General features: G+C 44.2%; 1 long non-coding RNA gene across 1 annotated transcript; it reads left to right on the top strand.

The window, feature by feature from the left end:
• Positions 1-17,098: 17,098 nt before the first annotated feature.
• On the top strand, positions 17,099-19,552 carry LOC119211093 (uncharacterized). Its single transcript, XR_005119729.2, has 3 exons — positions 17,099-17,504; positions 17,594-17,729; positions 18,673-19,552. It is a non-coding gene; the product is annotated as an uncharacterized LOC119211093 (long non-coding RNA).
• Positions 19,553-23,701: the final 4,149 nt, after the last annotated feature.

Raw genomic sequence — 23,701 nt, 5'->3', positions numbered from 1 at the left:
CAAGGAAAAAAGAGGATTTCAATGTACAATTCAACATTAAACCTGCCCACCTGCTATGGGAGCCTGACACACATCTCACGACAGGACTCCATCCTGCTGAGAAGCTCCATCATCCTTTCATCCTTCTGACCCATTTATCTGCTCAGGTATATCTGTACTAACATTATGGTCCCATTAAAGCCCCTTAGTGTATTCAGGGCAGATACATTTAGGCCAAGGACTCCTCCAGAAGAACGCTAGCACAAAAAAGAAGCTTTTGGACATGGTTCCAAATTAGGATTAGTAGCACAATATGGAAACAAGTTAAACAGGAGTTCATGTTTGAATAGTGACATTTTATTGGATAAGATGATTCAAGTTTCCATTTGGAAGCCATTTTTCGTTGTACATCACATTATAGTGATGATCATTCTACCTCTAAATTTAGAAACAATGAAAAGCATTTATGACAAAAAGGGAATTTTTTGAGCGTGGATGGAGACAAGGTGCAACAATCTGTCATGGTGCAAGTCCTCTGCAAATACTTACAGGTCTGTAGTGTTCATTTGCAAGTTGTATCGTTATGTAGAGCGAATATAGCGGCTGGGCCTTATTTCAGTTTTAAAGACGCAAAGAAGTAAACGTGGGGCTTGGGCTGTGTGCAGATGGAGTGCGTTTTCGTCTCTGCATCCGCTGCCACCCTCTGACTTTCAGGCCCGGCGTTTCAGCTCCAGTGCATCTGTTTCGCGGCTGCCTGACATTTACATGCGGTCGGCTGTTAGTGTTTCTAACTAAATATTACTACAACCAAGATCAACAGCAGACGCCGGCCACCATCTTTTCTTTCTGCCTCTCTCACTTTTCCGCTCTGCCCTTTCGGTCTCTCCGTCTGTGTTCTGTCTCTCTTGTGTGTTTGCGAAAGTTTGTCTGTGTGTGTGTGTGTGTGTGTTAGTGAAGTGTATGAGGATGAAGCCAGGCAGCCAATTATGGCAAGAGCAAGGCGGAGCAAGAGTGTCAACATGATGTAAAGAGCAGACAGCTCACTGTCTGGAAAAACTGAGGGGGAGAGACAGCAAGGGGGGGGAGAAAAAATGAGGAAAGAAAGATATAAAAAGAGGCTAAGAGATTGAATTAAGGAAAGAGGCCCGAAAACAAACCAAATAGAAACAAAGACGGTCAGAAAAAACACTAGAGATAGACGTGAAATGCACAAAGTGGAGGCGAGGGAGTGCAACACATGATTTAACAGAAAGAAGAATGTTTGTTTACTTAATTCTCCTCCAAAGGGCATAACCACATAGGGAGGTTTTATTCAGATCCCTACACGGACATGTATTCACTAAAGTGTCAAATAAGAGGAAAACTGTTAAATCTTTAAAAGGGAAGTCATATTATATTGTTTTGTGTTCACTTTAGAACAAAAAGTAAATGTGCCTGTTTTGTTCTCTTCAGTCTTAATTTGGAACACTTGAGTTATTGGGTGAGGTCATTTTTTAGAACAATCATTAATTTAAAACAGAGGTTTAGGGAAGAAAGCTTCAAAGCTGAACAAAACTCATCTTTGACTCAAGGGAAAAATATGTAGTAAACATGTAGAGTCCCCGACACTTTTATGCCACGGCGACTTTCAATAAGTTCATTTCAGCGGAAAAGGATACCAACCCAGAAGAACAAGAATGTGCATTTTCATCAAACTTTGCACGTTGCGATGCATTCTTTCCTCAAAGAGTATTTGCTGGATTGAAACCCGGGCTCTGATTCATTCCGCGATATGGATCTGAAGGGGGCTGTCGGCTCCTCACACCACGCCTCCCTCACCTGCCGTTAGATCACCGTGTGCAGTCACATAGCACACGCACACCAGTGACTGGTTGTGGCTGGCTAGTCCTCACTTGATTGGATTTTTCAAAGATGTTAAAGCGCGACAGACGCGGGCCACGTGCCTTCCTTTTGATTACTCAGCGGTGCCCTACACAGTCCTTATCACTCACTGAGGGGGTATTTTGCGGGAGGGAAAGAGTGAAGTGGAGAGAAATCACCTGGAATCTTGTTAGGTTTAACAGCTTCAGCGTGTGCGCGGGGGCCCAGTGTGCAGCCCGGGTCCCGGGGGGAGGAACTGTGGCTCAGATTAGTTAACCCTGTCTGACCTACTGTGCTGCTTGGCCTTCATCCCCGCACCATAAGCCCATAATGAGTTCACTGCTCTATCTTAACTCTGCCCGTGTTGTGTTTCTTTCTCAATCATCCGGCGTATCCCCTGCTTTTGCTTACTGGTCCTTGTTTTGTCTTTTTTCTTCTTCTTCTTCTTCTTCTTATCTTTTTTTTTCACAGTCCGCCCGGTGGCTTCTGCTTTCCTCAAACGGTGTATCTCACATGCCGACATCCTTCCCTTTCCTCTCTCTTCTTTCTCCCCCGCCCCTCCCAAGCATTTGTCCTTCCAGGTTAGGATTAGTCAATTAGAGAGACACAGAGAGTTCTAGACAGCAAGAGAGGGAAGTGGAAGAACGCTCTTGCACAATCTGTTTATTTTTAAGCCTCCTCCTACACCTACTCCAGGCCAAATAATATCCTTTTTGTCAATAAAATCCTCCTTCTCTCATCTCTCATTGCTTCTTTCTTTCTCTCCATGCCTGATGGAGTCAGGTACAGTTGAACATCATTAAATTAGTAAACAAGATCTATTCATAACCAAATCCCACATCCTATTGTCCAAACTAGACCACTGTCCCTGAGCTCATGTGCTCTACGGCTGACTGGACTCACATCTCTGCCTCCGGTCCGTCTGGATCCGGTGGGACACGGTTTAAGTTGCTGTGGCAGCCCCCCCCCCCTGCATCCTGAATACCAACTGTTAGCCCATCACTGTGTCATCTAATAATTAATATACAATAATCTTAATTTTGTCTTTTTAAATGAATTCATTACCCTCTATATTGCTCATGAACTTTTGATGGTGGAGTCTCAGCCTGCAATATAATTGTTTTTAGAGAGAGAGAGAAAATCAGACACCAATACAGGACCTTCTGTTCTCCTCCTTGATGAATATCTACATCCGTATACCTCTCACTTGACGTTATGTACTCATGCAGATGTAACGTTGATTTATTCAGGCAGAATTCAAGCCTCGGTTGTATCCTGTGAGGTAGTGAAACATGTAGAAGGAGCAATCTGTAGTGGTGCATAATGGAAAGTGTAACCCCCTCCACACACACTCCCCATTTATGGTAAGGGGGAAGGAATGCCTCAAGGGAGAGAAGTGAGCTGCTGTTACTGTCTCTGGCAGGGGCCAACGCATTTATGTCTGTTATTGTCTGTGTGAAGGCAGCTTGTCTTTTTATGGGTTAGAAATTACCCGATGCTCCCTTCGGGAAGATGTGGCAGACTAAAGACTTAGACTAAATACACGGTAGGTATTCCTAAAAGACACAGTGTGTGTCTCCTTTGGGGTCCGCAGTTGGAGTAGAAGAGCAAAACAAAAGGATCCCCGCCGTCCTGTGTGAAGCAAGCTTAGAAGGAAGTGGGGAGAAAAGAAGAAGCAAGGGAGACGTTGTGATCCAATTTACAGTTTTTTGTTGTCTCCCAGGGGACGATGCAGCTGGGGTTTGAGAATGAAACTGTGTGTGTGTTTGTGTGTGTGTGTGTGTGTGTGTGTGTGGTCACGACCAGTGTTGTGTTGGGCATTATTCCATGCTGATGAATGACAATTCTACAAGCAAACAATTCAGTGAGGACACCCAGTGTGACTTTTATTTAAAGTTGCCACAGTGCATGAAAGTCTACAGCAAACATAGTGCACGGGTCATCTAAGGGTTGACCTTACTTTCACCCTAGCTGGTTTTAAGTCCCAAAAATTATGAGCGCCTGAAAATTTAATCAGATGGAATAGGATTGAAGCTCTCTAAGCTCATCTATCGCCGGAACCCCCTGCGCTCGGGCTTAGAGACCGATTATGGCATATGATATTGAATCCTCTTTGTGCTCTGGCCATTGTGTGAGTGTGTGGCTTTGTTGTGTGTAAACGTGCCTGTGGATATGTGTCTATAGGTGCATGTGTATGTAGAGGATTCATATCCGTAATGTTCCACTCCGCTTCCGTTCAACCTTGCGTCGGCGGGGGTTTTACCCCCATCGGTGTTAGGTCAGGAGTTCAGCGGGGGGTGGGGGGGTGGGGGGAGGTTCTGGCTAAGTAATGACCTTCAATCAACATCCATCACTCAGGCGCTGGATGCCTGGGATGAGCGAGTAAGGTTCAGCGTCACTCCGCCTAACCTCCATCAGCATTAACATAACGTCCGGGTTTTTTTTGGGGGTCGCGGTGTCTGAGGGTAACAGCCGAGCGTTTTACCCCGGGACTCGTTAATACTTTCCAAGGTCAGCGCAGTGGACCATTTAATAGCTGCCATCCACTTACACGTCAATTTGTCTTCTTCTCTCGGAACCGTTTCATTTTCCGTAGTAAAACTGGGCCCAAAATGTCAATAAAGAGACACATTTTTAGCGTCGGTGAAAGCGGGCAGGGTGCCACTGTGGACCTGCCGGGCACAGGTGAGTCTGACACTGAGCCCACCGGGAGCGGGCTATGGGTTGTCAGGAACAGGTACACGCGGACTGAAATGTCGATTGCGGTTGACACACGACGACCTTGCAACTCATCGCATTGGTTAAATGTTGTTTTTCATAATGTCACCTGTCATGATTCCACAGGTGTTGCAATGCTGTCATTTTGTGACTCTTGACTCCATGAAATGTTCTACCTTGTAAAAAATGTCTACATTACACATAATGCCACCTGAAAACCAACAATTCAGTGTGAGATTATGTTGGATTATGCCAGCAACAGCTAATGCAAAGGCCTTTATTTCACCTTTTGCCAAATTGTCTTCCAAATACTGGCATCAATCTTCTCGTCTTCAGTCTCGGCAGCGAAGCAAATTATACTTAAACTAAGAATTCTTCAATCGTTTTTAGTAGCAAGACTTGTTTCTATGTTGAACTTTCTTCAGGGAGCATTCAAAGGCAGCTTTAGTCACAGCCCCTGTTTTTTTACCTTGGGTCACAGGAGAGGGTCAGGGGGGGTCTGGGGGATCTGAGCGTTTCTACATAGCGACAGGCTCAAGTTATGCTGGATGTGTGTCAATCTGTGCGTCATTCCAAGTGCTCGATCACAACTGGCCTTCTCATCTTCCCCAAGTCCCAGCTTCTCACTATCACCTGACCACGCTGATACAACATTCAGGTTACAGAAAGATGAACCTGTGGCTGAAAAGGACAGAATATGTCAATATGTCACCTTGACTTTTGTCTCTGTGAATATAAGCTGCTCCACAGTGGAGCTCACGTATGCCTCATTTGACCCCACATCACCCTGAATGCGTTCAAAGAGCATGCGGTTGGTTTTGGTGGCAACATTTCAGCATTTTGGCCTTCAGAGGGAAATTATAGAAAAAAGAAGAAAAGACTGGAGTTATTTTCTCTTCTCTTCATGTGGTGGTGGGATTGGTGGAGGCTGTCCGTCATGCTAACTGCGAGGTGCCCCCGAGTTCCTGTTTTAAAGGTAATGTTTGGGTGGGGGTGAGGAAGCATTACGGTGCCTCTTAAAAATTATGGTTAAAGAGAGGCCTGGTTTTCTATTTCACATTTTCTCCCCTAGCTGCACCTGTTGCTGATTGTTGCCCAATGACTGTGTGTGTGTGTGTGTGTGTGTGTGTGTGTGTGAGCTTTTGATGTCCATTTGTGTGCTGTGACGTTTGCAGCCCTGTATCGTATGTCCCCAAGGCCGCCAGCGCTGACCAGCCCCGTCATTTACTAGGTGGCCATTTTACCTCAGAAAAGGGGAACGAGGGTCCAACTCATCCATTATTCGTATGCGTACCACCACCAAACTCTGTTTAGCCAACAACCGCCCCTGCAAACTCTGACTCTGTAATAAGAGAGGCCGCTCTAACCCCAACTCAAGCCATGTCATGGACCTCAGCCGCTCCGAAGAGGTCCAAATAGATCAAAGTCAGTGGAGATTTGCAGAAATTTAAAGCTTGTTTTAGTCCCTCGTGAAATGAGCTTTTGATTGGTTGCCTGATTTAGAACCAGGACCTAATTGTTATCAAGTGTCATTCCAAAGACTGCACTTCTGCGTCAGCGAACCTAATTTTAGACATAGTCGGTGTTTTGTGTGGCTATATTTGTCGCAGAGCCGTATCTCAGGTGAAATCATACTGTCAGCTTGACATCTTTGTTGGATTTGTCAGCCTTTGATGTGGTAAAATAGAATTGTCTGCAGGAGCCTGCTGCTTGCTATACTGTGCGTGTATGTGTTAAACACGGTTAGCATGAGCGGTTTGAAGCCCACAGTTAATCATTTTTCAAAACAAATGTTCATACATATAAGCACACACTCAAACACAAAACATACACCACCGTCATCCAACCTTTGTTTCCTGTAATTGACCTCGTAGGCCCCCAAGCCACTTGTTCCAGTACTTGAGGGAAGTTGAGGGCTACATCATTATCAAGTGTCCAAACTTGGCCTCACAATCTCTCCTTTTCTCTGCCAACTTTGTCTCTCTTACCCTCCCTATGTAATGCGTCTCCTGCCCTCCTTTTTCCTTTGCATGTGTCTTTATTCTTGCCTTTCTCCCTTTGCTCTCACCATGGAACAAAGGGAGGAAGTGTCCCTCACATCAGTTGCTGGGATTATTTATATCCACACCGCTTTGTGTTATTTTTAGCATTCTATTCTATTAGGTGATATCCAGATTTGGAGTTGAACCACAGGCTGTTAGAGTGGAGGATTGTTGAGGATGCTGCTGTTTGAGCGCACTACCTACCATCACTTGGCCCCGGAGGGAACATAAATGTAGCTCCGGTAATTGTATGTTTTCACTGTACTAGCGAGCTTGGCAGATTCCTTCCGTCTCCTTTTTTTTGGCTTTCTCACAGTTGCGTAATGACTGTATTGTGTCCTGTGGCAGCAGCTGGACATGAAGTACAACCTGTGCACGGCTGGCATTGTTTGAGAAATATAAAGTCAAACTCCGTAAAAACTGTCTTCATTTCATTGTTTAGCCTCCTCCCTTTGCTGCCAGGAGTAAAAACAAAACAAAAAAACAGACCACCATATTGTCAAACAATCGTATTTACATGCAAGTTGTCACGTTGCATGAGTGCAAAATGGTTATTATGGATGCAAACATCTATTTGGAATGATTGCAGATTGCGAATCCCAATGACTGGTCACTGGTGGCACGAGACGAGCGTCTCTCTCGCTCTCTCTGAGCACCAAAGCCACAATCCTCCCACGCCTGCACACACACATCACATCACATTACATTACACACCAACTCTGCATCCCTGACTCAGAACCAAATTCTGTTTAACCTGAACCAACCCACTGACCTCAACTTTTCAAATATTCCTGTAATCCACTCGTGGCAACTCAGCCAGTGAACATAGTTTAGTTCAGGGAATTAGCCTGTTTTTTCTTACACCGGAGTGAGATGCCAAAAGGGGTGTAGAGACTCGGCAAATCGTTTTCACCTTAAAGACTCCAGTTTTAGGTCAAGATGGCATGTCGGGCTATTTCTTGAAACCCAACTAACCCCAAGTGAGAAGTCTGCAAGTGCACCTGACATGGCAGCACCTGCTTTGGAGAGGTGCTAAGTGGATGAGCATCAACCAAAAGCTCCTGTTGCATAACTGTTCTGAGCACAATTCACTGGTTCTTTTGGTAATTCCTCAGTCTCTGGAAGCTAAAATACGCAGAGCGTGCAAGGAAATACAGCGGACGCTGATCTTCTACTCTGAATAGTGCATTTCCTTAAATGTTGGACAGTCACTCAAATTACAGACTAACTGGGAAATATATCGCGTGTTTCAAATGAGGCAGCCAGGAGACAACTCTCACAGTAGCATCACGTCACACGACCTCTCCCACATCTCATATCGCAATGAATGTCTGGGGTCTGCCTTCCCAACCAGGGCGGCGGGTACATGATAGGCTCCAGTTTACTATGCGGGAGGAAAAGACAGACAAACAACAGAGAGAAAGATAGATGCTGCAGACGTGATGCAAAGATACAACTGATTTCTGCAGCATTTCTGTCGCAGCATGTCTGTTGATCAAAGTAACATTTTACTAAACTGCTGTGGTGTAGTAATGCTGGACTGTGAAACCCAGCAGAAAATTCCACACATTTTTGGAAGGTGAAAACAAAGACGCCATTGTTGAATGGCAAAGTGATTTTGCGACACAAAAAACCCAATTTGTGATAAAACCGTTTCAGTTTTTTAGAACAGCATGGCCTTCTTCTGCGACTGGAATCCTCTCGAGTGTGATCACTCTTCCGTTGACCTCCATGAAGTGACACGAACAGAAAGCTTAACAGATGTAAGTGAACCATTTGAACACATCACATCCGTATTTAGGAGTTCTGGGCTGCTGAAAAAGTAGCCCACAACAGCTGCCCTAAACAAACAAAGGATGCAATAGCTCGTCATTCAGCAACCAGCAGAGACCGGCCCTTCTCACAAGTTTCTCATTGCATTGAAATGAAAAATGTGAGAATACACAAACCCTTAAAATGTTAACTCGTGGTCACTCCACTTGGGAGACTCCCAGCAAAACGAAACAAGTCAGAGCTCAATAAAATCGCAGACACTTCAAAAGACCCCAGGAGAAGTTTATCCAAACATTGCCCCGACATTCCCCAAGTTCCCTTTCCAGGAATCTCTAGTGGTTCGAGCGTCAACGTTGCATCCAGCTGCTGGGAGTTAGCGCAGCACACTGGGGGGGGGGGGGGCTGAGGTGGCGGCGTGGAACCGGGCCCCCTCCTCGTGAAGCTCCTCTTCTCTCTGTTATTGTTTTGGCTGAGGTGGAGGGTGGTGGGCGAGTGGGTTCACGTGGGGTAAAGCCCTGCCTATTATGTCTGGGCATCTTGGAATCTAGGTCAGGATTAGACTTCATCCCCCCCCCCCCCCCCTACCCCCTCCTCTCGTCTCCTTCAGTGACCACAGTAAAAAAAAAAAAACTCTCTTTAATCCCTGCTGCCTTTTTTCACTTCTCGCTGTCTTGACCGATGTGCCGCGCCCATCCCTCCCCCCCCCTCCTCTTCGCTCCTGTCTCTCGCCGTCAAATGCCAAGCGTTTATCAGGGATAAGCAGCTGTCCTCTCTGCTCGGGGGAGTAGAAGAAAAAGCAGACAGAGTGGAGGCGGAGAAAAAAGAAATTGAAGAATTTTGGTAGGAGCGAAGGGTCTGCAGCCAAATCAAATGAAAAATAAAAATTGAATTAAAACGTTTAAAGTGAACTAACTTCCAATTGTTGATAACCTTTGTACAAAATATATTTAAATATGATCTTTTTGAAGTCCTTTTACTCCTTTTACATTTCACTTATTGTCCCATGATTTAGTGACTTCGTAGATGTGCAGATGCAGATTTACAGTGTAAACACATTAAAGACTGTCTACGCAGATGCGTCAAGGCTCCAGTGAAAACAAAAGCATAACTTTCTAATATATGACTTTCAACGGCATTCAGCTAACAGCTCAGTGTATTTTGTACACTTTGTACAGGGAACGGTGACACATAAATGTCAACATTGTGATCTTTCACATGACAGCAATTTAGAAATTACCTTGTGGGACTTCATTGCCCAACCACATGATTATCTTCATTGGGCTTGTACAGATAGCAAATGAACTGCCGGTTGACCTTGACTGAACTGATTTTACCTTGTCAGTGATGACTAAAAAAAAACTGTAGATGAATTTATACCTCTTATCGTTGTAGTTTTTAGCATTAGTCATCAGTAATGACAAAAGCACTTGCTGAGGGAACTACACGGCTAAAAAGAGTGCTCGGCTGATGAGACGTAACGCTTTGGGCCGTATTATCTAAAACACTTTTTTATCAAATTTAACACCCAACACCAATTGGGTCGTTATGCCTGCCGTTTCCTTGCCAATGAAAGAGAGCGGCAAAGGTTGCAACAGCGCACAGGAAGCGCCTTATCTTTATTGCATATTGTTCCTAAGAGCTCCCCGTTGGACTGGTTGGAATTCAATGATTGTGCGCTATGTCAGGTTCAAAATGCCACGCCGCATCTCCTGGCTTCATCGCCATGCATCTGATATCAACAAGCGTCCGTCTGTCTGTCTGTCTGTCAGACCTTCATTCTTAGCATGCCACCGTGTGTATGTGTGTGTCTGCAGCAGCCAGTGGCGACGTGGCACACGTCCCCGCATTAAAGGCTTGGAGCGGTGTTACTTTTTCGACTGCAGATAGAGCCACCAATCATCTGTTTGTATCTTCGGGAGGCAACCCGCCATTTGGCTGAGGTGACATGTGTGTTGTGCTGCACAAATGGAGCGCATAGATCACCTCAGTTGCTGCCGGGCTGTAAAATGCAGAGGGAATGGACACACACACACACACACACACACACACACACACGTGTGTGATGCTGCTGACCTGAGTGATTGGAGCAATGGAGGGGTTGCACAGAGAGAGATAGATAGAGCTGGCATGGCCACAAAGCCTTCCAGCTGTGAAATCTCCAGTGGACCCTTGGGAGAGGAGACACAGTCTGTTAGTCCACTGCCTCCCTTTATCGAGAACACCCCCCCTTCCCCCCACCTCTCTGTTGCTATTTGCTTCCTGTCATGATCTATCTGTTTTCTGCAGTCTTTTCTCACGTTGTTTCTTCCTCCAAGTTCTCACAATGAAGGTGCAGTTGGTGCGGTCACCGAGTTCATGTGTTTATTCATGTGTGTCGGGGTGGGGGTGGGGTGGGATGGTCGGGGGTCATAAAGGGGGGCTTATGTGTGAGTGGGTTTGTCTTATAAGGCAGGGGATTCTTCTTCGTTGTGAACTGCAAAGATGCAATGGAATTAAATATATTATGTTTGGGGCATTTTAATGAAACCTTTATGTTTCAAGGTAAACTAAAGTCAGTGGATTCTTTTCATTTTGAAGCAGGAATGGGGTTAAAAGCATATTTTGCATTTTTTCACAACCACAACCAACAGTCAAAATCCAGCATCACCAGTCACAACAGCTACATCTTTTTCCTGTTCTCTACAATCAAATCCCCAGCAGGATAACATATATATACTGTACACCTGGCTTATAATTGGCTATGTGACTAAATCTGTCAGTGTCAGAGGCTTGACCTGGGCACCTTGGCCAATGACAGAAGATTGGCTGAAAGGACAATCAAGGACAATAAACTCCTCTTGACCTGTTGCAACACAGGAAGGGCAGTCGGTATCACTGGAGCTGCCTTCTCTCTCTGACACAAAGCAAACAGACGGAGGAAACAATGCGAGCCATAAAGTGACATTGGAGATAACGGCTGGTCGTGAAAATTTAGAGAATTGTTGTGTTTTTTTGGCAGAGGTGTTCAATATGTGCTTCTAAACTAAAAGGGTGGAGTATGTAAGATTACACGCAGCCTGTTGCGTTATTGGTTGGGTCCAGTTAAAACGTGCTGTCCATTAACGCCATTTAAACAAAGCGCCTTGGCTGAGGGGAGGCAAACATGGCAGCTTGATCTAAAGACAATTCTGCATATGTTAACACTCTGTTATCAATCTGTCCGTTTACCAACAGAGGAATATTACACACGTTACTGTCCGCTGTCCACGGCTTCATTTAAAGGTCACACTGCTTCCTACAATGAAACAAAATGTTTACGTCCAATGCTAAGTCAGAAATGCCTCAAAAACATATTGGAAAATGCAACCTATTTGTACTTATTCACCTAATATTCAGAGGACAAGGTGGAAAATGTATGTAGACATGTCAGACTGAGAGAACCTTATCATATTCATTGTGTGTAAAGGAATCCCTTCCTACCCTCATTTCTCCCAGTGAGCTAAACCTGAATGGATCTGCTTTCAAAGTAAATATTAGCTAATTTGTGTTGTTTACACACACACACACGCACACACAAGCACACGCACGCACTAGGGTACTCTCTCTCTTTTAATTCACTCTCAGGCTAATTATCTAATCACCATTACTGTGAGTAAAGAGAAAACCTAATTAGGACAATAGTGTCTTTTGTTAGTCAATAGATGCTGTTATTTTTTTTTTTACCGTTACATGCTCATTTCCATAATTCATCCTCTGACTTATTAAGAAGATAATCCCCTTGTTATATTCCTCTACACAATTCACCAGGGAACTGTGCATATGTGTGTGTGTGTGTGTGTGTGTGTGTGTGTGTGTGTGTGTGTGTGTGTGTGTGTGTGTGTGTGTGTGTGTGTGTGAAGAGGGTGGGGTCATATTTGAACCCAAACCCTTTGCTCCTCCCCCCCCCATCTTCTTTGCCTCTCCTAGGTCGGCTGCTTGTGGATGCTAATGATTAATTGCTTATTTGCTTGGACAGGGCTTGATGGGCGTGTGTGTAGAGTGGACTTGACGAGCTGACAAACCCGTCACACAGAGTTTGATGCGGACCGAGAGGGAGAGAGAGAGAGAGAGGGAGAGGGAGGGAGGGAGAGAGAGAGAGAGAGAGGGAGAAACTGATGGTAGGAGAAGGCAAGCCATCTGAACTCATTAACACACCAGCACAGACACGTATTGATGCACACATCTCCACGCAATCCATTAACGGATGCGTGGTATGTCTTTGTTAACGCAATTACAACAAATGCACACATATAAGGAGACAGTCATTGCTGTACGTGCGCGCAAATGCTGTCACAGGCGCACACGCACACACACACACGCGCACAACCTGAGTGACATTGTTCTGTCAATCACGTGAGTGTACCTCAACACACTCCATTTTAATCATCGTTAGCGTCAGAGGTGGCGCTCATCGAGGATCACTACCTATCGAATGACATGCAGTCTACAATATGAAGTGCAGACATTGCAAACATCAACATGAGGGAAAGGAATATTACGGAAAAGATGTTCCTGGTTGCTTAACAGTCTGAACATTTGCTCCTCCTTACGTTCAGCAAGGATGTTTGAATAATCCCTTTTTTCATTCTCGTTGGAGATTATGTTCAAAAATCATATGGTGTGTTACGTGTATCTGCATTAACACTCTCATTGTAAACGTATTAAGTCCAAAGTTGTGAGTGACGCCAATCTGTGGTTACTGAATTTGGTCTTTGTTTGTATTCAAATCGAGGTATCCTGTGATATAAACAGAAATGTTTTGAACAAAAGGGCATCGCTGACGGTGTATTTAGGCACCTGGGGTGATGTTCTCATCCAAAATAGACTTCAATAAGCAAGTGGCAGTGAAACGGTAGCAGACTGCCAATCATATGCCAAAGAGGTCAGGCCTGTTTAATACCACAGCGCTGTGCATATTGCATGCTCCTTCATTCCATGATTGACCCCGTTCGTGTGACGCTGCTGTCAGAGGTCGTCCCCTTTCACACGGGATTATGCCTGTTTATGTCCTTCAGTTTATTTATCGACTAGTTTGACTCTTTTTCAAACATTGGTTAGCCTAGCTCAGTTTAAGGACCGGAAGAAGAGGGAAACCGTTTCTCTCTAAAGTTAAACTCTGTGCCCTCCACGAACTCTGCTCCGACTCACAATGGTGAAAACAACAATTAGCGGATTTAGAGTTACAGCAGCCATCGGCTAATGACTAGCTGGCTGTTTTATCCGTCTTTCCTACGCGCCGGTCCTCTCCAAGTTACTGCACAAAGCTGCCGTGGGAAACCAAACAAAAGACGCTGAGTTCCACGCTCACTGTGCGTTGTTGCTATTGTGACAGAAGGCTGACATCTCCCATCTCCTTTCACGCAAAGCAAAAAGAAATCTGACAAGAAGGAGAAGACCCGCTTGCTTAAATCTTCACCTAACGTCACTCACGTCTACTTTCAACCACACCCCCTTTTGTTTGTTTTTTTTCTTCTGCGTTTGAACATTTCCAATCGTGGAAGCGCCCGGCAGCCTCCGTCACATCCAAGATGAATCAAACCAATTTCATCGACAGCATGTTTTGCCCGCTTTCACGTGAGCCCCGTTGTGTGTTTGAGCATCCTTTGGCCTCAAAGCGCGCACAAAGCGGGGTGGAAATGGGAAAATAGAAAACATGCAGGGCGCGCACACACACACACTGTACATGCAAAGGCAGGCAGGTTGTGATCAATAGGGCTGTGAGCCGTGCAGCTTTTTCTCTGCTGTGGCGACCACGTATCTGCTGCTCCAGGCTGAGTAATTGGTGCGCACGCCCATGAGAGCTACCACTGCAAAAAACAATATTGATAACATGCTGCCATGTGTGTTTGTGTGGTATAAATGGTTCTCTGGGGCATACATTACACCTCGCAGGTTCTTCAGCACAGCACACCTCCACCATTCCTATCCATTTGTCCTCTCACCTGTTTCTCCGCCTGCTCCTTTTTGTCTCCCTTGGTTTCCCGGGATTTTTTCTCTTTTTTTTTTCTGCTCTTCCTTTTTTTTTCTGCCGCTCAAAATCGAGAGCCTACAAAGCTTAATGGACACAGAACACTTCCAGTCGAGTCCTCTGCACAAACTATGAAGAAGTGCACCAAAAAACAGATCAGCTCAAATGTTGAGAGTACAAAGCTTGAATACATGCAAACATAATGAGCAAAGTCAACTTCCAGGTACAATTTGGGTTCTGCTTACCGCTAAGGACACAATACTCAGTAGAGCTGTAATTTAGGAATATGGCTTGATGTACAAATCCTTTAGCATTTAGCCTCTGACTGGCACAGCCGATACTAAATGTGTCCATTTACTTTAAGAATGATGGTGAAGGCAGCATGATTTTTGATCATTCTCACTAAAGTATCCCGTTTAACAGGGTTTATTTTTACTGTTTCTATTTATAGCGTAAACACTTCCTTTCAAATCCCCTTTTTTCTATCAAACAGCTTCCTGTGAGACCCCTCTCGCAAGTTCTTCTGGCATGAAGATGCCAAATACCAGTTGCTGCCAACAAGCCCCAGTCATGGCTAAATATACACCTCCTTGAAAGGAAGATCCGATTTATGATGGAACATGTGGGTGCCTGTGTGAATCCTGTGTGCCCGACCACTCGCGTGCTGTGTGAATCCACGCGGCCACCTTGCCAGTGATCAAAGGCCTATTTTCTGTCATTTACAATGACACCCCTGACTGCTGGTGAAATATTCACGAGGAAGGGGGATTGGCCCTCGCCTCTCCTTTCTTTCTGGAGCCCAGATGTTACATTTTGGTATGTTGGCTATGCAGACGGGGGCTTGGCATCACAATGCTGCAGACACAAAAGGAAAGAGGGGGGGGGACAGAGGAGACGGACGAGGAGCTAATGGCATATGACTGGTACAGAGATGAGAGGGAGAGGAGGAGAGAAAGCCGGGGGGAGGAAGAGGAGGGAGGATGAGCGGCGACAGGAGGAGGCAAAGGGTGCGCCGTGTCCTTAAAAAGCCTCAGTGGAAGCGCGGGGAGCGGCGGGGAGGAGTGGAGAGGATGAGCAGTGCGGCGTGGCCGAGAAAGAGGTTAGTAAACCAGTTGAAATTGGATAACAGCCTCCCTACGCTGCCACACAGAGCACGCTGAATGAAAACGGATTAACCCTCCGACAGATGGGGATGTCTTAATCGCGTGTGTGTCTGCACAAATCCAGCACATATGATGGTTTTAGTGCAATGTGGAATCGACATACATGCTGTGTGCCATTGCGACATATGACCGCGCTCGTGAGCCTATTAAGAGACACTTGATATGGTTCAATTTGGTCCCACGGCACACGCAGTCTGCGCAGGCCTTGAGTGCATGTATGTTTCAAAATGAGACATTTCTGCAATTGGTGCTGCAGTGTCACCCTGCCTCCTCTCTCTCTTGCCTCTCTGTTGATTTTTCAGAACAATTTGTGCTCACAGGAAAATGTCACGCTACCCTGTCAGCTCCGACTCCAACCCCCCCCCACCCCCCACCCCCCCTTCAGCCCACCATTTCTCTCTCTCTCTCTTTCTCGCTCTCAATTTTTCTTGCTCTCACGTCTCTTCAGCCACATAGAGAGTTTCCTCCCTCCCTTCTTCTCACATCTTACCACGTCTTTATTTTCCCTTCACATCTCCTCTCTCTCTCCCCCCCCCGAGCTGTGAGGCTGAGACTCAGTAGTACATCCAGTGCTTTGGAACACAGTGTTCAACATTGTACACAGTGAGCATGTGCCGGTGGATGGAGTACAAACTGCTTCACACACTCACCCACGTGCCACAGGAGGAGATTGGAAGGGAAAAGGGACAAAAGCTGCCTGATGACTTCCCTTCTATCTCCTTTGTACATGTCTCTCACATTCTTCAAACTAAATGCAACGTCTAATGACGTCTGGTCGTGAGGCCACAGCTTGATCCAACTGAGTAAGGGGCTCTTTTCTTTGTCATGATCGCTTACAGGTGCTGGGAAGGTTCTTTTCTATGTAAGCATCAACAGCAGGTTCTCTAGTGTGCCTTAGTACTAAAGTGCACTGAAGGCCAGAGCAGGTATCTGTTCCAGCTCTAGAAGAGAGGTCCCCAACCACCAGGCCTTTACTGTCTGGTACAGGTGCACAGAAGGTAAAGGGCTGCAGAGAGAAAAAACAACAACGGGCGGCCGGCCCGTCAGCTTCTACTGCTTGTTTTCACGACCACAACTATTACCCCAATGGTTGGCAAATACCTTTTGGTAAATATTTTTACCAACCAAGACCCAATTAGTTCTGACAAATCACTTCGAGATGACATTAATCCGTAATGATTGGAAAACGTCCGACATGTTAAATGTCTGAAAAATCATTGTCAACGCATAATAATAGCAACATAATATCTGACTTTGGCATTATCCATCCATTATACTGTTATTTAGTTTCCATTAGCAATACTTTGTTTAGTTATTACTTTTAGTACAAGATAAATCTAAGATATCAATCTGGAAGATTTCTTTACCAGAGAAATGAATGAGATAAATACTTAATATATAAACAATACAGTGATAAATGTAAAGTGCAAAATAGAATGACATTAGTAATTTAAACGTAACAAAAAGAGTCTGTTTGTAAAGGCTACAACATGCAAAAAAAGATAAGAGTAAACAAATAAAATGTATAAGAAATATTATCTAATGTTGGTCATACTAATACTAATGTGATGGTTTGGTTCTTCTTCCTGTTTTATTTTGTAGTTTCATGTCTCTTGTGTTCCTGGGTTAGCTTCACTTCCTGCCTTGTCCTGTGATTGCCTGATTGTTTCCACCTGTGTCCAATCACCTGCACCTCCCTAGTGTATTTAAGCCCTGTAAGTCTGTTGTGCCTGGTCGCGTCAGTGTTAGTCTACCTGTTGTTGGAGCACATCTTTTCTTTGGATTAAAGAGCACTTTTTTGAAAACCTGGAAACTCTGCGTTTAAGTCCTGCCTCCCTCAGCCTGAACCAGCAACCCTTGTGACAACGAATACTGCTACTTATTCCTTACTTTGAGCAAAATTTTTCAAACATGTATCCATTACTCGTAGATGAATAATTAAACTCCATATTCATCATTTTTGACAGCTAAACATGATAAATGGTAAAAAAAAATAGTTCATGTTTAATCTCATTTGTTAATCACATTTGGCGAGGTTGAGTGACTCCACAGTGTTTCCATGTATACACAAGTATCTGCAGAAGTGCCCTCTGGTGTACAAGTATCCTGGTTGGCGATCACCGAGGAAGAGACCGAATCATGAAGACGGATCCAGAGACTGAGACTGACGGAGCCACACAGCTGCTCCACACATCAAAGAGCAGCTTCGTCAGTATCACATGGTCAATAAATCAGCCAGCCGAAAACACATGAAGTATTAGATTACACATGAACCTCCCCTCACATGGTTCCTCAGACATTTCACCCTGGACGTTGCCCACATATAATACAAGGGAGCGCCAATTCTTAAAATATGGCATCATGTGGAGAAGCTTTAAGAGGAGATTTACATCTGGATTTTTAAAAGAACATGGGGAGAAAATAAATAGTGCATTTTCATCATCTGCTTCCTGGCCTTTTCAGTAACCTCCCCCTTTATAATGACCTAATACCATTCCTATATTTCAAAAATGGATTTTTATGAAAAACAGTGATCAAATACAGTATATATATGTTCCAATTTAGATTGGAATGTTATTTTTCGACAATATTGCCTTGCTGCATTCCCTGCTTCAATTCCACATGCCCCACCCCCCCCCATTTCACCTAATTTTCCTTTGACCACCTGTGGCCACGCTTCCCCTCCTGTCAAAGCCCCCTCCCCACAAACACACACACACACACACACACACACACACACAGACTCCTGCCGTCACCCAATCCTGCCATCGCACTTGAGTCTTATGACCATGCTGTGCATCATGAGGCTTATTCAAAAGCCCCTCAAGCCAAAAACAGCGCACACACACACACATTTTTGATCACGCAAACCCGTGCTAAGAAACACGGGGCACGCTTTGGCCAGGCACGTGATCAAACATGCACAAATGAAATCTGAGGGCAGAGACAAATGCGCTCCCGCACAGAAGCACACTCTGGCTTTCCACGCCATTCATGGAAGTGCTACTGTGTCAGGCTACAGCTGCTATTAATAGTGATGACTAAGTTTTGCTGCAAAGCCATTTATGTATCTTGACACTGTCGACTCACAGAGTGACGTTATGTGTAGATCCACGCGGTACATCGCTGACACATACTGTAAATGTTTCAGGGTGCAGGGATCGTATTTCTGGATGAGCCAACCCGAGGGAGAGTGAGCTGAAGTCACACGGGGGACCTGGAGGTCTTATGGACTGAAACTGGAAGGTCACACATGGGGTTTCCCAACAGACAGTTACGCTTGTGACAGACCCGTGAACATCTGGGTGCTGTAGGATAATTGAGACATTCTTGATATTCATGACACAACAGTTGCCTGAGCTGAAACCCATTTTAATGAGTTGTTAATCAATGTGATGACCTTCGAACCTGTAAGCTCTAATGATAATACGGTACCCGTTTAAGTGCAAAAAAGAAAACACACTGGGAAATTTTTGGTGGTTTGACCTGCAGACTAAAACGTTTTTAACAACTATTGAAGTATTGGCGGTATTGGTGGTGTCAAAAAGATGATCTAACTTTGGTGATTCCCTGTTCTTTCCTTTAGTGTCTGTCTTTTTCATTCATTCCTTGTAATATCTTAAAATGTACTTAATGGATTGGCGACAAATTCCGTACATAATTATGGTTGCTAAGTTGTGGATAAAAATCCTGAGAAACAACTGCTTCCATGAATCCTTGATCAGGGAGGCTGAAGATGAAATATACTTCTGCTTCAATTCAGCATCTTTCCATTAGTGACGTAAGCACCTGAAATATCTTTGTTCCTGCCGTTCATTTATCCTTGAAACACACTTGTAGAGAAACACTTTCTTTCAAGTAACGTGCTTTTTTTGCACAAACAACAGTTTTCTGTGATAATGGTTTGGTTGAATTCTAACTATGATAAGAATGCAAGTATGCAGGCCCTGTACTAGCACAACATTATCATGTGATTGAGCTTACAACGCACACACACACACACACACACACACACACACACAAACGCGAACACTCCCACTGTTGCGTGTGTGCTCGGGTTACACAACAAATGGCATAAGCCATTGTTAAGCAAAGCAGGGAGCACCCAGTTAAGATGGTACACACCTTGAGAGTGTAAATATCACACCTATTTGACGTGGACACAGGCGAGAACACTGTGTACACAGCAAACCCAATCCCACAATGCACTGCACGAAGACCACATCAAGACAGACTGAGATGAACTCAATGGGAACAAAATACTCAGTTTCATACTTTGATATTGCTTTATTATTGGCTGCTTCCAGTCTTCAAACTAATTAATGCTAACTAGCTGTCGGCTGTAGGTTGTTGATCCACTAACTTGACTCACTAACTCATCTGAACGTCCTATAATCTAAACAGTCTATTGCTGGTTTAATTTTAGCTGTTTAACTGTAAATTGCTGTGGTTCACATTTCTCATTCTCATTTTTTCATCATAACTTGATTACATTTAATGCTAAACAGCTGATGTGTGACCCGACACTGGGATGCTGTCTCATTACTCAATTTAAGGCACTTCCCCTTGAGGGAATCCCCACTGGCAGCCTTTGTGATTCACATGAAGAAAATCACGTGAATCAAACTCCACGTGAAGCTTTGGTCCTTGCAGTTATGTTCATGATAAGCAGTTTAATTGGGAATTATTATAATGTTACTTCAATCTGTTAGTAGGTTAACTAAAATGAACTATTTAGCATCTCCTTCAGGCTTGATCCCCTGGCGCCAAAAGTAGCCATCCGTGTAATTTATAAAGTCATGTCCTCAGGAAGGTTTTTGTTTACTGGGACGTTCATTCACTGTTCAAAATTGGGTCCTTTTAAAAGCTTTTGTTTTATTCAGCGTTTGGGTCAGTGTTTTGAAGCAATCTGAATTCATGTAACATGACACAATCGTTTGTCACATCATGGAAGAGGAAGGGGCCAAAGACATGAATCAGGAATTGGCAAAAGAGCTGGAAAAAGATCAATCCACACAAACCATCATCACCCACAGTAGCGCCCGAGGGTTCATCGTCATCACCATCTTGTTCAGCCACAAGTCTGCTTCTGTAATCTTAAAGCCTCTGGTGTGGCTCAGAAGTGATTAGCAGTGTGGTTCGGAATGAGTACTTGGAGGAGTACAGGTTGTACCATCTTATGTGACACGCTGGATTGCACCGAGCTTAGTGTTCAGGTTTAGAGGTGTCACAACACAACAGCTCGAGACGTATGAGTGGGAACAGTGACCCCGGATGCAGTTAACCCTTTACACGCGGTGTGTTAGGAAGACAGCGGCGACTGCAGTGTGTCTGTGTGCAGTCCTCAGGGGCATGTGACTACAAAAACAACGGCCACATATCCTTTACCTTTGCTCTCTCCGATTGTGACTCAGCATTTCCGTTGCAAATGTGTACATACATGCTCTGTGTGTGTGTGTGTGTGTGTGTGTGTGTTTTATCTTTAGCCACCTCACCCCAACCACTGACCTTTCTAAAAGGTCTCACAGTCCAGTGGTCCAAACTAAGACATTGTCCCCTCTGACAGCTTCAATTTTGCTATCTATATAACCCCCAAAAAGTAGAAAGCACCAGGGCTAAAGCTTGCATTGAAATCCATCCGAAGAAAAAGGGGAGCTTGTGAGATTTCACAGTAAAGCTATAGAGAGCGTCAGCGGACTAGCAGCTCTTATCAGTCTCTGCATGTCAAGGATAAAGATTAGCCTTGAAATGAGTGACAAGTCTTTGAAAACAAAATCAAGCTGATACTGGTAGCTTTGTGCTACTTAGCTAGGTACTAGTTGATGGAAGTTAAACCCAAGGAATTAATGCAGTTTATTGTTGTATTTCATTTCAAATAGAGAGTTTGAATTTGGTTTAAACCAGATTTAACAGATTGACCAGTTAAACTGCTGCATAAAGTTGGTTCGAAACGTCTTTTGCACAAAAACAAAATGAACTTACTGTGATGCCTAGGGCCTGGTACAGTTTGTTCCATCCAACAGTCATGGTTAGTCCGGGTTGGCCATTGTTCAACGTGACCTCACACTCAAGTCAATTACGTTTGTGTGAAAAGCCTATCTATTTTTGCACAATTCAAAATATTGGGGGAACATCCCATGAAGCGAAAATAAATCAAAATGTCTTGGCTTTGTCTTTGTCACAGAATAGTAAAAGAGCATCCCAAGTTCGTGATTAACTGAAAAAAACACAATTAATAATACAAAATGTGCGTGTTCATTTATTGAGACAGCTTGAATGCTAACGGTGACCTCTTCAAGTAACTTGGTATAGAAATCCCTACAAATTCACTGTGTAGCATTTCCTCAAATCAAATCGTCCTTCTCTGCTAAATAAAATCTCATTAGTTTAGCGAGAGGATTAAAATAATCCCATGCTGAATTCATACTCAACCGTCCCCGACCTCAAGTCATTTTGCAATATTATGCTCCGGGCCTAAAGAGGTGAGTGTCCCTGCTTCACCGTGCCTTTGCTAACACTTTGAATTGAGCTGAAATGAGGTTCAGTTGTAACAAACGCAGGCTGAAAAAGAAGCATGTGATTGTTGCCAACAACCTGCTGCTCAAACCCGCTGACATTGATTTTCCATACAAATGTTATTCTTATATAGGTCAATCACAGCAGCGGGCTTTCGGTTGGAAAGTTGCAGCCCTGGCCAATTCCTTCTTAATTTTTCACTGAAGTACTTCACAAACACAAAATTTCGCAATGGCAGACCATTGTTAGCCTTGACTAATTAAGCCCTGCTTTTGGAAGATTATCTACATCTTTTCTTGGAATTTTATATAAGGTTTGAAATGTGCAACACTTTAAGTGTTTCATTGAGTTATGACAAGCAAATAAGGTGGATTATGTTGGTGTTAGTTGCATATTTGGTTGTTGCAGAGTCAGTTTCTCGGAGTTGAACTAAAGTTTCTGCCATGAAACTACAACAAGCAGCAGTTGTTGCATTTTCCGGTTGTGTTGGATACAGCAGTTCCTTTATCTTTCCAGTGGTCATTTCCAAAGCATTTACTCTGTGGCTGTTAAACTTGCAAAACTGCATGGAACAGCTTGGGCTATTTCATTTACTCTGCCTCTTAGCAAGAAAGCGGACAGCAATTCATCAAGATTTGAATGCTCATCCTATCACTCAATTTCCATTTTCATCTCAGATACCATCGTTCATTTGAATGCCTTTTTGCATCCTTTCATTTCATCTAGCAGTTCTGGGAGTCCAGCTGGAGCTGCAGCGAGTCTGCCAAACCAGTTTTCTATTTTTAAGGCTTGTGTGGAGGCAGTTATTTTCAATGAGCTTGAGGTAGCCCTTGTGCTTGTGTTGAAGCCTTGAGGAAAGCCGAAAAAGAATGAGGGGGCGACTGGCCTTTGAACCTGGCGAGATTCATTTTACGGCTCAACAACTAGTCACTACAGTCATATGAATCTATTGCCAGCCTTTATCAAACCATACATCCCAAACTAAGGGAGAAAATGAAACCTTAAGGCTGTTTGCCATGTTTTTGAACATAACACAATTGTCTTTCGTGTTATTTGCTGAGACAGTGAGGGTTTTATTGATGGCATAATTACCAAAGTGCATGCACAGTGAACCATGGCAGTAATGACAGGGTCTGTTAATGCAACATGATGATGGTAATTTACTGTGTGTTATGACTATACCCTTATTTAAGAAGGTAAGATGACGCAAATGAGCAAATTTCCCGATAGAGCTCGTGGTGTATGGTGTGGACGAGTAAGAGAAGAGGATTGCAAATATTAAAGTTGTTAATGATCTTGCTCAAGGGCAGTTCAAATAAGAACAGAAGGATTGTCTTCTTTACCCCTTGAAGTTGTTATTTTTTCTTTATTTAAACTGGCAGGCATATTCTCAGCCCCCCACCAGTCCAACTGTGCACATACAGTATGTGGATGTGAAGACGCAAATGGGGAAGTAGAAAAACATTTCACATGGCCTCAATGGGATTGGCAACCGCTCAAACCGCCTCAACGCGTCCTCAACCTTTGCTGCGCTAAAATAGCCACAGCTGCAAGTGACACATAACCGCTGACCACTCGAGTCAGTCGGCATTGTTTGACTGCATTCTTAAGTGTGGCAGTTATCACTTTGACCTGACAGGCGGGTCATCTACAGACATATGTGA

Source organism: Pungitius pungitius, chromosome 2 (genome assembly GCF_949316345.1).
Source record: "Pungitius pungitius chromosome 2, fPunPun2.1, whole genome shotgun sequence".
NCBI lineage: Eukaryota > Metazoa > Chordata > Actinopteri > Perciformes > Gasterosteidae > Pungitius > Pungitius pungitius.
This window is presented reverse-complemented; position numbering and strand designations above follow the sequence as displayed.